This window comes from Neoarius graeffei, chromosome 1 (assembly GCF_027579695.1).
Source record: "Neoarius graeffei isolate fNeoGra1 chromosome 1, fNeoGra1.pri, whole genome shotgun sequence".
In the NCBI taxonomy this organism is placed as follows: domain Eukaryota; kingdom Metazoa; phylum Chordata; class Actinopteri; order Siluriformes; family Ariidae; genus Neoarius; species Neoarius graeffei.
Window position 1 is genome coordinate 28,596,197 of NC_083569.1, and position 14,669 is coordinate 28,610,865.

The following is a 14,669-nucleotide window of genomic DNA, read 5'->3' on the forward strand; positions in this document are numbered from 1 at the left end:
GTGTTCTTCTTGAGGCCCAGGCAAGAGCTAACACACGCGTGGTTTCTGTGCTGTAGCGGCTGCCACGTTCGCTTAACACGAGAACGGTCCCCGATTCGAAACCGGGCGGAATCGGTGCTCGTTTTCTTGAACTTGGCGGCGAACAAATGTCGAGCTGCCATCTCTGCTCCGTCCGTGCCTTTTGGAACAGTCCCAAACCGAGACGCTGAAAAAGCTTCGCGTGTTTTCTGCTGTGCAGTGGTTTCCCCTTTCACCTGACAAGCGAATAGACGCTCCTGAGGAACCTGGCAGAGCCATGCTTTGCCTTTTGAGCTCTGCATCCCTTAATGTCCAGTTATCACCTTGCTAAAATCAGGTACCCTCGAAACAGCCAGAAAGACAGACCCTTAACGTGACCGGATTGCTTTCTGTAGCTTAGTGGTTGTCATGTTCTCCTAGGTGCAGACGACCGTCGTGACAAAACCTCGTTTGCACGGTTTCCCTGCCTCTCTGGTTTTCCATCAAGGTCCGTGACGGCTGCTTTCAAAACAAAATCGGGCACGATCTACATTTCTGTTGACTGTGGAATCATGGACATTGCAATTCGTCACGGGGAGGTGGTGTTCTCAAATGCCACTTCGTTGCTCGTTTACGGAGTGAGGTCAGGTCAACAGGGCTGCACACGGCATCAGAACGCTGCAAAGTGGCATTGACTCTGGAATGCTTCATCATGTCTCAACGAGTATTTGCCGGCCAACATTCAGACACATTTGCTTATTGACTCTCAAACCGTGACTGTGCAGTCCTCCGTTTGTGGAAAACATGCAAAGAAGCAGCTTGCCGCCAACGAAAGACAAGCACGCAGGCGCCCGTGTCCTTGAAGCACGCCCAGGTTTGCGCAAACCGATGCCATTCAACTGCATGCAACGCGAGCGCAAAGCAGAAGGAGCGGCCCTCAGTCACCTCCTTGGCAAGGCAGTGACGAGCAACCGATCCGTTTCCTCCCGGGGGCCTGGCCACGCTCTCTGCCTTTCATCAGAGAAACGAAGCGTTAAAGGGTGTGCGTTGGCCGGGAATCGAACCCGGGTCAACTGCTTGGAAGGCAGCTATGCTAGCCACTATACCACCAACGCTGCGTGCCTGGCCTGGGGACAAATGCCTAAGTGCCATTGCGTCTGAACTTGAGGGCCAGGCAACAGCTGATCGGTCCAAGCGCTGAGGTTTCTGTAGTGTAGTGGTTATCACGTTCGTCTCACACACGAAAGGTCCCCGGTTCGAAACCGGGCAGAAACAGTGGTGGGTGGGTTTATTTATTTATTTATTTTTTGAGTGACTGCTGAGCTGTGATCTCTGCTCTGACCGTGCCAACTACGGAAGTGTTTGCTTTTCACCAGCCAAGGTATGGACACATTTGCTGAACAAATCTTACACAGTGACTCTCCAGTTCTCTGTTTGTGGACAAATATACACCTGTCGCTTGTTGCCAACGAAAGGAAAACACGCAGGAGCCCGTGTTGTTCTCCGCTTCATGGGTCGAACGTACGCACGGGCAAACTGATGTCATTCAACCCTGCAAACAACTACTTCCGTCGCTCGTGGAAAGCGGAAGGAACAGTCCTCAGTCACCGCCTTGGCCCGTCCAGACAAGGCATTTGATTTCTTCCCGTGATGTTGTTGCAGCGCTTTTCAGTGCTGATCCTCGTCACACTCGACCACCAGCTCATCTCTACGACGCCAAGGCCGTGCCCCTATCCTCGTGACAGTCGCTTAAGCGTGATCTGTGTTCTTCTTGAGGCCCAGGCAAGAGCTAACACACGCGTGGTTTCTGTGCTGTAGCGGCTGCCACGTTCGCTTAACACGAGAACGGTCCCCGATTCGAAACCGGGCGGAATCGGTGCTCGTTTTCTTGAACTTGGCGGCGAACAAATGTCGAGCTGCCATCTCTGCTCCGTCCGTGCCTTTTGGAACAGTCCCAAACCGAGACGCTGAAAAAGCTTCGCGTGTTTTCTGCTGTGCAGTGGTTTCCCCTTTCACCTGACAAGCGAATAGACGCTCCTGAGGAACCTGGCAGAGCCATGCTTTGCCTTTTGAGCTCTGCTTCCCTTAACGTCCAGTTATCGCCTTGCTAAAATCAGGTACCCTCGAAACAGCCAGAAAGACAGACCCTTAACGTGACCGGATTGCTTTCTGTAGCTTAGCGGTTGTCATGTTCTCCTAGGTGCAGACGACCGTCGGGACAAAACCTCGTTTGCACGGTTTCCCTGCCTCTCTGGTTTTCCATCAAGGTCCGTGACGGCTGCTTTCAAAACAAAATCGGGCACGATCTACATTTCTTTTGACTGTGGAATCATGGACATTGCAATTCGTCACGGGGAGGTGGTGTTCTCAAATGCCACTTCGTTGCTCGTTTACGGAGTGAGGTCAGGTCAACAGGGCTGCACACGGCATCAGAACGCTGCAAAGTGGCATTGACTCTGGAATGCTTCATCATGTCTCAACGAGTATTTGCCGGCCAACATTCAGACACATTTGCTTATTGACTCTCAAACCGTGACTGTGCAGTCCTCCGTTTGTGGAAAACATGCAAAGAAGCAGCTTGCCGCCAACGAAAGACAAGCACGCAGGCGCCCGTGTCCTTGAAGCACGCCCAGGTTTGCGCAAACCGATGCCATTCAACTGCATGCAACGCGAGCGCAAAGCAGAAGGAGCGGCCCTCAGTCACCTCCTTGGCAAGGCAGTGACAAGCAACCGATCCGTTTCCTCCCGGGGGCCTGGCCACGCTCTCTGCCTTTCATCAGAGAAACGAAGCGTTAAAGGGTGTGCGTTGGCCGGGAATCGAACCCGGGTCAACTGCTTGGAAGGCAGCTATGCTAGCCACTATACCACCAACGCTGCGTGCCTGGCCTGGGGACAAATGCCTAAGTGCCATTGCTTCTGAACTTGAGGGCCAGGCAACAGCTGATCGGTCCAAGCGCTGAGGTTTCTGTAGTGTAGTGGTTATCACGTTCGTCTCACACACGAAAGGTCCCCGGTTCGAAACCGGGCAGAAACAGTGGTGGGTGGGTTTATTTATTTATTTATTTTTTGGGTGACTGCTGAGCTGTGATCTCTGCTCTGACCGTGCCAACTACGGAAGTGTTTGCTTTTCACCAGCCAAGGTATGGACACATTTGCTGAACAAATCTTACACAGTGACTCTCCAGTTCTCTGTTTGTGGACAAATATACACCTGTCGCTTGTTGCCAACGAAACGAAAACACGCAGGAGCCCGTGTTGTTCACCGCTTCATGGGTCGAACGTACGCACGGGCAAACTGATGTCATTCAACCCTGCAAACAACTACTTCCGTCGCTCGTGGAAAGCGGAAGGAACAGTCCTCAGTCACCGCCTTGGCCCGTCCAGACAAGGCATTTGATTTCTTCCCGTGATGTTGTTGCAGCGCTTTTCAGTGCTGATCCTCGTCACACTCGACCACCAGCTCATCTCTACGACGCCAAGGCCGTGCCCCTATCCTCGTGACAGTCGCTTAAGCGTGATCTGTGTTCTTCTTGAGGCCCAGGCAAGAGCTAACACACGCGTGGTTTCTGTGCTGTAGCGGCTGCCACGTTCGCTTAGCACGAGAACGGTCCCCGATTCGAAACCGGGCGGAATCGGTGCTCGTTTTCTTGAACTTGGCGGCGAACAAATGTCGAGCTGCCATCTCTGCTCCGTCCGTGCCTTTTGGAACAGTCCCAAACCGAGACGCTGAAAAAGCTTCGCGTGTTTTCTGCTGTGCAGTGGTTTCCCCTTTCACCTGACAAGCGAATAGACGCTCCTGAGGAACCTGGCAGAGCCATGCTTTGCCTTTTGAGCTCTGCTTCCCTTAACGTCCAGTTATCGCCTTGCTAAAATCAGGTACCCTCGAAACAGCCAGAAAGACAGACCCTTAACGTGACCGGATTGCTTTCTGTAGCTTAGTGGTTGTCATGTTCTCCTAGGTGCAGACGACCGTCGGGACAAAACCTCGTTTGCACGGTTTCCCTGCCTCTCTGGTTTTCCATCAAGGTCCGTGACGGCTGCTTTAAAAACAAAATCGGGCACGATCTACATTTCTGTTGACTGTGGAATCATGGACATTGCAATTCGTCACGGGGAGGTGGTGTTCTCAAATGCCACTTCGTTGCTCGTTTACGGAGTGAGGTCAGGTCAACAGGGCTGCACACGGCATCAGAACGCTGCAAAGTGGCATTGACTCTGGAATGCTTCATCATGACTCAACGAGTATTTGCCGGCCAACATTCAGACACATTTGCTTATTGACTCTCAAACCGTGACTGTGCAGTCCTCCGTTTGTGGAAAACATGCAAAGAAGCAGCTTGCCGCCAACGAAAGACAAGCACGCAGGCGCCCGTGTCCTTGAAGCACGCCCAGGTTTGCGCAAACCGATGCCATTCAACTGCATGCAACGCGAGCGGAAAGCAGAAGGAGCGGCCCTCAGTCACCTCCTTGGCAAGGCAGTGACGAGCAACCGATCCGTTTCCTCCCGGGTGCCTGGCCACGCTCTCTGCCTTTCATCAGAGAAACGAAGCGTTAGAGGGTGTGCGTTGGCCGGGAATCGAACCCGGGTCAACTGCTTGGAAGGCAGCTATGCTAGCCACTATACCACCAACGCTGCGTGCCTGGCCTGGGGACAAATGCCTAAGTGCCATTGCTTCTGAACTTGAGGGCCAGGCAACAGCTGATCGGTCCAAGCGCTGAGGTTTCTGTAGTGTAGTGGTTATCACGTTCGTCTCACACACGAAAGGTCCCCGGTTCGAAACCGGGCAGAAACAGTGGTGGGTGGGTTTATTTATTTATTTATTTTTTGGGTGACTGCTGAGCTGTGATCTCTGCTCTGACCGTGCCAACTACGGAAGTGTTTGCTTTTCACCAGCCAAGGTATGGACACATTTGCTGAACAAATCTTACACAGTGACTCTCCAGTTCTCTGTTTGTGGACAAATATACACCTGTCGCTTGTTGCCAACGAAACGAAAACACGCAGGAGCCCGTGTTGTTCACCGCTTCATGGGTCGAACGTACGCACGGGCAAACTGATGTCATTCAACCCTGCAAACAACTACTTCCGTCGCTCGTGGAAAGCGGAAGGAACAGTCCTCAGTCACCGCCTTGGCCCGTCCAGACAAGGCATTTGATTTCTTCCCGTGATGTTGTTGCAGCGCTTTTCAGTGCTGATCCTCGTCACACTCGACCACCAGCTCATCTCTACGACGCCAAGGCCGTGCCCCTATCCTCGTGACAGTCGCTTAAGCGTGATCTGTGTTCTTCTTGAGGCCCAGGCAAGAGCTAACACACGCGTGGTTTCTGTGCTGTAGCGGCTGCCACGTTCGCTTAACACGAGAACGGTCCCCGATTCGAAACCGGGCGGAATCGGTGCTCGTTTTCTTGAACTTGGCGGCGAACAAATGTCGAGCTGCCATCTCTGCTCCGTCCGTGCCTTTTGGAACAGTCCCAAACCGAGACGCTGAAAAAGCTTCGCGTGTTTTCTGCTGTGCAGTGGTTTCCCCTTTCACCTGACAAGCGAATAGACGCTCCTGAGGAACCTGGCAGAGCCATGCTTTGCCTTTTGAGCTCTGCTTCCCTTAACGTCCAGTTATCGCCTTGCTAAAATCAGGTACCCTCGAAACAGCCAGAAAGACAGACCCTTAACGTGACCGGATTGCTTTCTGTAGCTTAGTGGTTGTCATGTTCTCCTAGGTGCAGACGACCGTCGGGACAAAACCTCGTTTGCACGGTTTCCCTGCCTCTCTGGTTTTCCATCAAGGTCCGTGACGGCTGCTTTCAAAACAAAATCGGGCACGATCTACATTTCTGTTGACTGTGGAATCATGGACATTGCAATTCGTCACGGGGAGGTGGTGTTCTCAAATGCCACTTCGTTGCTCGTTTACGGAGTGAGGTCAGGTCAACAGGGCTGCACACGGCATCAGAACGCTGCAAAGTGGCATTGACTCTGGAATGCTTCATCATGACTCAACGAGTATTTGCCGGCCAACATTCAGACACATTTGCTTATTGACTCTCAAACCGTGACTGTGCAGTCCTCCGTTTGTGGAAAACATGCAAAGAAGCAGCTTGCCGCCAACGAAAGACAAGCACGCAGGCGCCCGTGTCCTTGAAGCACGCCCAGGTTTGCGCAAACCGATGCCATTCAACTGCATGCAACGCGAGCGCAAAGCAGAAGGAGCGGCCCTCAGTCACCTCCTTGGCAAGGCAGTGACAAGCAACCGATCCGTTTCCTCCCGGGTGCCTGGCCACGCTCTCTGCCTTTCATCAGAGAAACGAAGCGTTAGAGGGTGTGCGTTGGCCGGGAATCGAACCCGGGTCAACTGCTTGGAAGGCAGCTATGCTAGCCACTATACCACCAACGCTGCGTGCCTGGCCTGGGGACAAATGCCTAAGTGCCATTGCTTCTGAACTTGAGGGCCAGGCAACAGCTGATCGGTCCAAGCGCTGAGGTTTCTGTAGTGTAGTGGTTATCACGTTCATCTCACACACGAAAGGTCTCCGGTTTGAAACCGGGCAGAAACAGTGGTGGGTGGGTGGGTTTATTTATTTATTTATTTTTTGGGTGACTGCTGAGCTGTGATCTCTGCTCTGACCGTGCCAACTACGGAAGTGTTTGCTTTTCACCAGCCAAGGTATGGACACATTTGCTGAACAAATCTTACACAGTGACTCTCCAGTTCTCTGTTTGTGGACAAATATACACCTGTCGCTTGTTGCCAACGAAAGGAAAACACGCAGGAGCCCGTGTTGTTCACCGCTTCATGTGTCGAACGTACGCACGGGCAAACTGATGTCATTCAACCCTGCAAACAACTACTTCCGTCGCTCGTGGAAAGCGGAAGGAACAGTCCTCAGTCACCGCCTTGGCCCGTCCAGACAAGGCATTTGATTTCTTCCCGTGATGTTGTTGCAGCGCTTTTCAGTGCTGATCCTCGTCACACTCGACCACCAGCTCATCTCTACGACGCCAAGGCCGTGCTCCTATCCTCGTGACAGTCGCTTAAGCGTGATCTGTGTTCTTCTTGAGGCCCAGGCAAGAGCTAACACACGCGTGGTTTCTGTGCTGTAGCGGCTGCCACGTTCGCTTAACACGAGAACGGTCCCCGATTCGAAACCGGGCGGAATCGGTGCTCGTTTTCTTGAACTTGGCGGCGAACAAATGTCGAGCTGCCATCTCTGCTCCGTCCGTGCCTTTTGGAACAGTCCCAAACCGAGACGCTGAAAAAGCTTCGCGTGTTTTCTGCTGTGCAGTGGTTTCCCCTTTCACCTGACAAGCGAATAGACGCTCCTGAGGAACCTGGCAGAGCCATGCTTTGCCTTTTGAGCTCTGCTTCCCTTAACGTCCAGTTATCGCCTTGCTAAAATCAGGTACCCTCGAAACAGCCAGAAAGACAGACCCTTAACGTGACCGGATTGCTTTCTGTAGCTTAGTGGTTGTCATGTTCTCCTAGGTGCAGACGACCGTCGGGACAAAACCTCGTTTGCACGGTTTCCCTGCCTCTCTGGTTTTCCATCAAGGTCCGTGACGGCTGCTTTCAAAACAAAATCGGGCACGATCTACATTTCTGTTGACTGTGGAATCATGGACATTGCAATTCGTCACGGGGAGGTGGTGTTCTCAAATGCCACTTCGTTGCTCGTTTACGGAGTGAGGTCAGGTCAACAGGGCTGCACACGGCATCAGAACGCTGCAAAGTGGCATTGACTCTGGAATGCTTCATCATGTCTCAACGAGTATTTGCCGGCCAACATTCAGACACATTTGCTTATTGACTCTCAAACCGTGACTGTGCAGTCCTCCGTTTGTGGAAAACATGCAAAGAAGCAGCTTGCCGCCAACGAAAGACAAGCACGCAGGCGCCCGTGTCCTTGAAGCACGCCCAGGTTTGCGCAAACCGATGCCATTCAACTGCATGCAACGCGAGCGCAAAGCAGAAGGAGCAGCCCTCTCCTTGGCAAGGCAGTGACGAGCAACCGATCCGTTTCCTCCCGGGTGCCTGGCCACGCTCTCTGCCTTTCATCAGAGAAACGAAGCGTTAAAGGGTGTGCGTTGGCCGGGAATCGAACCCAGGTCAACTGCTTGGAAGGCAGCTATGCTAGCCACTATACCACCAACGCTGCGTGCCTGGCCTGGGGACAAATGCCTAAGTGCCATTGCTTCTGAACTTGAGGGCCAGGCAACAGCTGATCGGTCCAAGCGCTGAGGTTTCTGTAGTGTAGTGGTTATCACGTTCGTCTCACACACGAAAGGTCCCCGGTTCGAAACCGGGCAGAAACAGTGGTGGGTGGGTTTATTTATTTATTTATTTTTTGGGTGACTGCTGAGCTGTGATCTCTGCTCTGACCGTGCCAACTACGGAAGTGTTTGCTTTTCACCAGCCAAGGTATGGACACATTTGCTGAACAAATCTTACACAGTGACTCTCCAGTTCTCTGTTTGTGGACAAATATACACCTGTCGCTTGTTGCCAACGAAAGGAAAACACGCAGGAGCCCGTGTTGTTCACCGCTTCATGTGTCGAACGTACGCACGGGCAAACTGATGTCATTCAACCCTGCAAACAACTACTTCCGTCGCTCGTGGAAAGCGGAAGGAAGAGTCCTCAGTCACCGCCTTGGCCCGTCCAGACAAGGCATTTGATTTCTTCCCGTGATGTTGTTGCAGCGCTTTTCAGTGCTGATCCTCGTCACACTCGACCACCAGCTCATCTCTACGACGCCAAGGCCGTGCCCCTATCCTCGTGACAGTCGCTTAAGCGTGATCTGTGTTCTTCTTGAGGCCCAGGCAAGAGCTAACACACGCGTGGTTTCTGTGCTGTAGCGGCTGCCACGTTCGCTTAACACGAGAACGGTCCCCGATTCGAAACCGGGCGGAATCGGTGCTCGTTTTCTTGAACTTGGCGGCGAACAAATGTCGAGCTGCCATCTCTGCTCCGTCCGTGCCTTTTGGAACAGTCCCAAACCGAGACGCTGAAAAAGCTTCGCGTGTTTTCTGCTGTGCAGTGGTTTCCCCTTTCACCTGACAAGCGAATAGACGCTCCTGAGGAACCTGGCAGAGCCATGCTTTGCCTTTTGAGCTCTGCTTCCCTTAACGTCCAGTTATCGCCTTGCTAAAATCAGGTACCCTCGAAACAGCCAGAAAGACAGACCCTTAACGTGACCGGATTGCTTTCTGTAGCTTAGTGGTTGTCATGTTCTCCTAGGTGCAGACGACCGTCGGGACAAAACCTCGTTTGCACGGTTTCCCTGCCTCTCTGGTTTTCCATCAAGGTCCGTGACGGCTGCTTTAAAAACAAAATCGGGCACGATCTACATTTCTGTTGACTGTGGAATCATGGACATTGCAATTCGTCACGGGGAGGTGGTGTTCTCAAATGCCACTTCGTTGCTCGTTTACGGAGTGAGGTCAGGTCAACAGGGCTGCACACGGCATCAGAACGCTGCAAAGTGGCATTGACTCTGGAATGCTTCATCATGTCTCAACGAGTATTTGCCGGCCAACATTCAGACACATTTGCTTATTGACTCTCAAACCGTGACTGTGCAGTCCTCCGTTTGTGGAAAACATGCAAAGAAGCAGCTTGCCGCCAACGAAAGACAAGCACGCAGGCGCCCGTGTCCTTGAAGCACGCCCAGGTTTGCGCAAACCGATGCCATTCAACTGCATGCAACGCGAGCGCAAAGCAGAAGGAGCAGCCCTCAGTCATCTCCTTGGCAAGGCAGTGACGAGCAACCGATCCGTTTCCTCCCGGGTGCCTGGCCACGCTCTCTGCCTTTCATCAGAGAAACGAAGCGTTAAAGGGTGTGCGTTGGCCGGGAATCGAACCCAGGTCAACTGCTTGGAAGGCAGCTATGCTAGCCACTATACCACCAATGCTGCGTGCCTGGCCTGGGGACAAATGCCTAAGTGCCATTGCTTCTGAACTTGAGGGCCAGGCAACAGCTGATCGGTCCAAGCGCTGAGGTTTCTGTAGTGTAGTGGTTATCACGTTCGTCTCACACACGAAAGGTCCCCGGTTCGAAACCGGGCAGAAACAGTGGTGGGTGGGTTTATTTATTTATTTATTTTTTGGGTGACTGCTGAGCTGTGATCTCTGCTCTGACCGTGCCAACTACGGAAGTGTTTGCTTTTCACCAGCCAAGGTATGGACACATTTGCTGAACAAATCTTACACAGTGACTCTCCAGTTCTCTGTTTGTGGACAAATATACACCTGTCGCTTGTTGCCAACGAAAGGAAAACACGCAGGAGCCCGTGTTGTTCACCGCTTCATGTGTCGAACGTACGCACGGGCAAACTGATGTCATTCAACCCTGCAAACAACTACTTCCGTCGCTCGTGGAAAGCGGAAGGAAGAGTCCTCAGTCACCGCCTTGGCCCGTCCAGACAAGGCATTTGATTTCTTCCCGTGATGTTGTTGCAGCGCTTTTCAGTGCTGATCCTCGTCACACTCGACCACCAGCTCATCTCTACGACGCCAAGGCCGTGCCCCTATCCTCGTGACAGTCGCTTAAGCGTGATCTGTGTTCTTCTTGAGGCCCAGGCAAGAGCTAACACACGCGTGGTTTCTGTGCTGTAGCGGCTGCCACGTTCGCTTAACACGAGAACGGTCCCCGATTCGAAACCGGGCGGAATCGGTGCTCGTTTTCTTGAACTTGGCGGCGAACAAATGTCGAGCTGCCATCTCTGCTCCGTCCGTGCCTTTTGGAACAGTCCCAAACCGAGACGCTGAAAAAGCTTCGCGTGTTTTCTGCTGTGCAGTGGTTTCCCCTTTCACCTGACAAGCGAATAGACGCTCCTGAGGAACCTGGCAGAGCCATGCTTTGCCTTTTGAGCTCTGCTTCCCTTAACGTCCAGTTATCGCCTTGCTAAAATCAGGTACCCTCGAAACAGCCAGAAAGACAGACCCTTAACGTGACCGGATTGCTTTCTGTAGCTTAGTGGTTGTCATGTTCTCCTAGGTGCAGACGACCGTCGGGACAAAACCTCGTTTGCACGGTTTCCCTGCCTCTCTGGTTTTCCATCAAGGTCCGTGACGGCTGCTTTAAAAACAAAATCGGGCACGATCTACATTTCTGTTGACTGTGGAATCATGGACATTGCAATTCGTCACGGGGAGGTGGTGTTCTCAAATGCCACTTCGTTGCTCGTTTACGGAGTGAGGTCAGGTCAACAGGGCTGCACACGGCATCAGAACGCTGCAAAGTGGCATTGACTCTGGAATGCTTCATCATGTCTCAACGAGTATTTGCCGGCCAACATTCAGACACATTTGCTTATTGACTCTCAAACCGTGACTGTGCAGTCCTCCGTTTGTGGAAAACATGCAAAGAAGCAGCTTGCCGCCAACGAAAGACAAGCACGCAGGCGCCCGTGTCCTTGAAGCACGCCCAGGTTTGCGCAAACCGATGCCATTCAACTGCATGCAACGCGAGCGCAAAGCAGAAGGAGCGGCCCTCAGTCACCTCCTTGGCCCGGCAGTGACGAGCAACCGATCCGTTTCCTCCCGGGAGCCTGGCCACGCTCTCTGCCTTTCATCAGAGAAATGAAGCGTTAAAGGGTGCGCGTTGGCCGGGAATCAAACCCAGATCAACTGCTTGGAAGGCAGCTATGCTAACCACTATACCACCAACACTGCCTGCCTGAGCTGGGGACAAATGCCTAAGTGCCATTGCTTCTGAACTTGAGGGCCAGGCAACAGCTGATTGGTCCACAAGCTGCATTTTCTGTAGTGTAGTGGTTGTCACGTTTGTCTTACACACGAAAGGTCCCTGGTTTGAAGCTGGGCAGAAATAGCGGTGGGTTTGTTTATTTATTTGTTTTTTGAATATGCCGATCCAGTTGTGGTAGTGCACATGCATTCAGCTTCAACACACTGGAATGGACAGTCTGTGTCGAATGTATACAGTGCAATAGAATGCTGATTTTTCAGCATCTTTTAAGGTCAATTATAGCAGGAGTGAGAGTATTGAAGAACACAGAAAATAACCACAGTAAGAAGTGGACTCATCAGGCTTTGAGCATAAACCATCACCAAACACAAACAGCAAAATCCCCAGTGTTGAATTCAGTGGCGTAGCCAGGATTTTTTACCTGGGGTGGCCAAAGGGGGGCCAAGGATATACAGGGGGTGGCCATGCTGTGACTAAATAAAGGTGAGGTGAGGGGGTCCGGGGGTCCTCCCCCGGGAAATTTTGAATTAGCTAGATTTGATTTCCTGTATTCTGATGTATCTGGTGGCATATCTGGTGCCTAACTCATGAACAAAACCCATGTGAGCCAAGAGGTCAGAAATTAATGTTTTCATTTATTTATGTAACATAAAGCATCTGCAAAACAAAGAAACCATCCAACTTGTTTACTCTAGTTAAGCATCAGGATTTTAACGATCACTACTAAAATGCAGAAGTAAAAACTAAAAGATCACCTGCCTCAGGCACCTGGGAAGTAGTAAGGATATTAGTCAGGCTTGAATAAAGAGTGCTTTGCTCAGGAAAAGGAAAATACTTGTATACTTAACTCATACATACAACATATGTAAACACTTACAACACGTTGTGATATTGTCCATTGTAAGTACTGTACAAACTAAATGTGTTAAGTTACAAAATGTGTTTGTGTGTGTGTGTGTGTGAGTGAGTGAAAGTGTTACACTGATGTAACACATGACATAGATGAGGTGTAGTGCATGAGTGGTGTGTGTGTGTGTGTGTGAGAGACAGGGGGGAAAGTATGTGCACTGCATGTAGATATAGATGAGCTCTGTGTGTGTGAAGATATGTTACATGTAAATACAAAAATGAAGTGCATAAGTTGTGTGTGTGTGAGAGAGAGAGTGTATGTTCAGAGTGCATGAGTGTTGTGTGTGTTATATGTGAATATAGAAATGTAGTGCATGAGTGGTGTGTGTGTTGAGAGTGCACGAGTGTTGGGTATACCAGTGAGTGTGTTACATGTAAATATAGAAATGTAGTGCATCATGCATGAGTAGTGTGTGTGTGTGTGTAAGAGAGGGTGTGTGTTGAGAGTGCATGAGTTGTATCTTATAGTGAGTGAGAGAAAGACATAGTGTGTGTTAAGAGAGTGAAGTGTGTGTTCATATATGAGTGAGAGAGAGAGTGTTAAGACAGTGCATGAGTGTTACATTTAAATATAAAAATTTAGTGCATGAGTTGTGTGTCTGTGTTGAGAGTGTATGAATGTTACATGTAAATATAGAAATGTAGTGCACAAATTGTGTGTGTGTGTGTGTGTGAGAGAGATAGACAGTGTGTTAAGAGAGTGCATAAGTGTTGTGTATGAGTGAGTGTGTTACATGTAAATATAGAAATGTGGCGCATGAGAGGGGTAGGGGGACAGTGTGTGTTGAGAGAATGCATGAGTGTTGTGTATGTATGAGTGTGACAATTATTAATCAATGTGTACTCCCACCAGTAACACACAACATCTCACACACATTAATATAAACAATCACACAACTTCTCTATATCTACTGTGTATCTAGTATCTATCTATGTGTGCACACAGCACAAATCCCACTGTAGCCGGATATCTATAAAGACACATATTTATCTATACGGTTGCATTTACATGTAAACGAAGGTTTCAGTCACTGAAAACGGATACTTTCGAAAACCCCAGGCAAAGTGGAGATTTCTGGAAACTCAGGAGATTTCTGGAAACTCTGAATTGTCTGAGGACAGAATTGTAACTGTATATCTACAAAGTGAGAACTTGAAGAAAGTATAAGAGATGAATAACTTACCTCCCAAATTAATCGCACATTCACGTAGTTCGTAGGTTGTTGTGTTGTAGGACTAGAGCATGACTATCTGATACCACCTGCTGCTTGAACACGCGAAACGTTTATGTGCTACAGTAATATGCATCCCCGCAGAAACCAAATAGGCGGAACAAAAATCCAGCGGGCGGAACTAACATTTTGTGGGACATACCGGTTTTATAAATTTTATTGTCCAGCCCTGGGGTGGCCAGGGCGGGGCCAAGGCATGCCCTGGGGTGGCCACGGCTCCTCCTGCCCCCCCCAGCTCCGCCCCTGGATATAGTCATAGAGAATTGATATCTGAAGAGTTGAAATAATAAGTAATATACAGTATATATATATATGTGTGTGTGTGTGTGTGTGTGTGCATGTGTATATATATATATATATATATATATATATATATATATATATATAAGGAAGCTCGATAATCAATTTATATTGACTAAAGTAGAGGGGTGGGATTAAATAAGTTTTTACTTCAGCCCACTCCTTTTCGGACATGTAAACTCAAAACTGCTTAGTACGTCCTTGTTTGCAGGCACATGCACACATAGGGCTTTAGGGGTGCTTGAGCCCCTGCCCTTTTTGCCTCGAATTAAATATTGCCCTTTTAAAATAATAATAATAATAATAATAATAATCCTAATAATAAATAATACAGTCCTGTTAGAAGTTTAAAACAACGGCGGTACAAAAACAATAAACGGCTATCTACCAATGTTCTTGTAATCCGGGGTGGTTGTGTGCGCTGTAATCTGGGGTGGCTGTGTGCGCTGTAATCCGGGGTGGCTGTGTGCGCTGTAATCTGGGGTGGCTGTGTGCGCTGTAATCCGGGGTGGCTGTGTGCGCTGTAAT

The 14,669-nt window shown here is 50.3% G+C and overlaps 12 non-coding genes across 12 annotated transcripts; 6 read left to right on the forward strand and 6 right to left on the reverse strand.

The window, feature by feature from the left end:
* Positions 1-1,040: 1,040 nt before the first annotated feature.
* On the reverse strand, positions 1,041-1,112 carry trnag-ucc (transfer RNA glycine (anticodon UCC)). The gene has a single exon. It is a non-coding gene; the product is annotated as a tRNA-Gly (tRNA).
* An 87-nt stretch (positions 1,113-1,199) lies between these two features.
* Positions 1,200-1,272, forward strand: trnav-cac (transfer RNA valine (anticodon CAC)). The gene has a single exon. It is a non-coding gene; the product is annotated as a tRNA-Val (tRNA).
* Positions 1,273-2,799: 1,527 nt separating this feature from the next.
* trnag-ucc (transfer RNA glycine (anticodon UCC)) lies at positions 2,800-2,871 on the reverse strand. The gene has a single exon. It is a non-coding gene; the product is annotated as a tRNA-Gly (tRNA).
* Positions 2,872-2,958: 87 nt separating this feature from the next.
* trnav-cac (transfer RNA valine (anticodon CAC)) lies at positions 2,959-3,031 on the forward strand. The gene has a single exon. It is a non-coding gene; the product is annotated as a tRNA-Val (tRNA).
* Positions 3,032-4,558: 1,527 nt separating this feature from the next.
* On the reverse strand, positions 4,559-4,630 carry trnag-ucc (transfer RNA glycine (anticodon UCC)). The gene has a single exon. It is a non-coding gene; the product is annotated as a tRNA-Gly (tRNA).
* An 87-nt stretch (positions 4,631-4,717) lies between these two features.
* Positions 4,718-4,790, forward strand: trnav-cac (transfer RNA valine (anticodon CAC)). Its single transcript has one exon. It is a non-coding gene; the product is annotated as a tRNA-Val (tRNA).
* Positions 4,791-6,317: 1,527 nt separating this feature from the next.
* Positions 6,318-6,389, reverse strand: trnag-ucc (transfer RNA glycine (anticodon UCC)). The gene has a single exon. It is a non-coding gene; the product is annotated as a tRNA-Gly (tRNA).
* An 87-nt stretch (positions 6,390-6,476) lies between these two features.
* Positions 6,477-6,549, forward strand: trnav-cac (transfer RNA valine (anticodon CAC)). Its single transcript has one exon. It is a non-coding gene; the product is annotated as a tRNA-Val (tRNA).
* A 1,524-nt stretch (positions 6,550-8,073) lies between these two features.
* Positions 8,074-8,145, reverse strand: trnag-ucc (transfer RNA glycine (anticodon UCC)). Its single transcript has one exon. It is a non-coding gene; the product is annotated as a tRNA-Gly (tRNA).
* An 87-nt stretch (positions 8,146-8,232) lies between these two features.
* On the forward strand, positions 8,233-8,305 carry trnav-cac (transfer RNA valine (anticodon CAC)). Its single transcript has one exon. It is a non-coding gene; the product is annotated as a tRNA-Val (tRNA).
* Positions 8,306-9,832: 1,527 nt separating this feature from the next.
* On the reverse strand, positions 9,833-9,904 carry trnag-ucc (transfer RNA glycine (anticodon UCC)). Its single transcript has one exon. It is a non-coding gene; the product is annotated as a tRNA-Gly (tRNA).
* Positions 9,905-9,991: 87 nt separating this feature from the next.
* Positions 9,992-10,064, forward strand: trnav-cac (transfer RNA valine (anticodon CAC)). The gene has a single exon. It is a non-coding gene; the product is annotated as a tRNA-Val (tRNA).
* The last annotated feature ends 4,605 nt before the right edge of the window (positions 10,065-14,669 follow it).